Here is a 2,500-nt window from a genome sequence, read left to right on the forward strand (position 1 = left end):
CACTATCACAACCAGACCAGGAGGTCCATGCGGAAAATAGAATATCCCACCCTTTCGACATCCACCATTGCGCAGATAAGGCACCAACACCCACACATGTCCTATACAACGGTGCACCCAACATCACAATAGTACCTCCTGTCACAGCGCACAAACAATGACATGACTCAAAGACACAGGTGTGACACAAGCATAGAATTGGAGCGCCGCCTCTAATAAGCCAAAGGTGCATCCTGACGTGACAAATCTGATCATGTCACAAGCATTCACTTACTATAATCACTATCAACGAACCTGCCGCCCCCGCCCCCCCCCCCCCCTACACCTTTCCTTACAACAACGTGTAACCGAACCTAACCTATGTTGTACCTTAACCTAACCTATGTTGTACCTTAACCTAACCTATGTTGTACCTTAACCTAACCTATGTTGTACCTTAACCTAACCTATGTTGTACCTTAACCTAACCTATGTTGTACCTTAACCTAACCTATGTTGTACCTTAACCTAACCTATGTTGTACCTTAACCTAACCTATGTTGTACCTTAACCTAACCTATGTTGTACCTTAACCTAACCCATGTTGTACCTTAACCTAACCCATGTTGTACCTTAACCTAACCCATGTTGTACCTTAACCTAACCCATGTTGTACCTTAACCTAACCCATGTTGTACCTTAACCTAACCCATGTTGTGCCTTAACCTAACCCATGTTGTGCCTTAACCTAACCCATGTTGTGCCTTAACCTAACCCATGTTGTGCCTTAACCTAACCCATGTTGTGCCTTAACCTAACCCATGTTGTGCCTTAACCTAACCCATGTTGTGCCTTAACCTAACCCATGTTGTGCCTTAACCTAACCCATGTTGTGCCTTAACCTAACCCATGTTGTGCCTTAACCTAACCCATGTTGTGCCTTAACCTAACCCACGTTGTGCCTTAACGTAACCCACGTTGTGCCTTAACGTAACCCACGTTGTCCGCTAACGTAACCCACGTTGTCCGCTAACGTAACCCACGTTGTCCGCTAACGTAACCCACGTTGTCCGCTAACGTAACCCACGTTGTCCGCTAACGTAACCCACGTTGTCCGCTAACGTAACCCACGTTGTCGCCTAAACCTGCTCTGTAATTGTTATACGACTCGTTCAATTAGTGTAGTGTTGCCCACCCGCAACCCTCGCAATATAGTTCGCTACTCGCACTGCCCGCTCCCCTGTGTATCGCTTCATGTTAAACACCTTGCAAGTCTTGCTGACTTTCCACATGCTCCTGCTGTACACTGTAATGTGGATGGCAGCAGGACGTACATGCCGCGCCCCCCCCCCCCCCCACACCTCCCCACGTCCCCACCTTGCCCCCTGCCTTCGCAAGCTGGTTGGTGAGAAGTTTGCATGTTCAATGCCCTTCGCATGCGACGTACTCAGGCTACGTTGTGGTGCGGCCTGTGTCAACTGTCCGCTGATGTCGTACGCGTAAACCACAATCTGTACTGCACATTCGTCCTTATGTACTGAATGATACATCGTGGCACATGTGTGACCGTACAACGACTGCGCCCAAAAACGGCGGACCATACAGTGCAAATATTGTGCACGCAGCTACGTGTCGTCTCCCTATGACAGCTGGATTGCAGTGTGGTACGCCATAGAGACGTGTGGGAGGAACGGACGCCGTGGATGGCGATCAGCATGAGCTGTCTGTTGATGTATTCGGACCTAGTCGTCTCTCCTCACACACCGTGATAGCATGGTGCACCGCGTTCCATATCTGCGACATGCTACAGAGGCCGGTTGACAGTCGTTCGAGCAATGGACATCGCATACGTACGGGGGCCACCTTCCACGTATTGTCTAGGCGTGCACATTTTGTTGCGTGTATGTGGGCAGACGTAGTGTGGTGTGACACCTGACACAGGCATGCAATAATCGTGGAAGTTGCAAATGGCGATGGACGCATACGTTTTCTGGTGAAGTTACGCAAATGAACAAATGGTAACCCGTTGTGGTGCGGTTGTTCTCGCTAGGGGTGAATCGGTGATGGCGACGGTAGGTTGAGGTACTAACCGGTTGTTCCAGCGATACCCACCATGCCGACGAAACTGAACGGCATCTGGGTGTGAAGCGATACGCGGCGGTGGCTGGGTGGGACCGTCCCCGGCCGGTGAGGGGGCGCCTCCCGGCGTGCTGGCCGCGCGGTGCGTGGGCGCACGCGCTACAGCCGGCTGGTGGGGGCGGCCAGTGGCAGGCGCGCCGGCCGACGGACGCGGCAGGCGTCGCAGCTGCGCGCCGGCGCACCCTGCGCGCGGCGCCGTGCGGCCAAAGTAGGTCCTCGCGGGCCCGGTGCGAAGCGCGGTGGACATCTTCAGTGTGCTGGTCCGATTGAGGACTGTGTGCGTTGAGGATGCGCCGCCGCCCGGCGCTCGGCGCCGCGACGCCGTCTGCTGCTCGGTCGCCCCAGCGGTTCTCGCTGGTGGTTTGTATCGCAGCTGTGCGGA

Source organism: Schistocerca piceifrons, unplaced genomic scaffold (genome assembly GCF_021461385.2).
Source record: "Schistocerca piceifrons isolate TAMUIC-IGC-003096 unplaced genomic scaffold, iqSchPice1.1 HiC_scaffold_943, whole genome shotgun sequence".
Lineage (NCBI taxonomy): Eukaryota > Metazoa > Arthropoda > Insecta > Orthoptera > Acrididae > Schistocerca > Schistocerca piceifrons.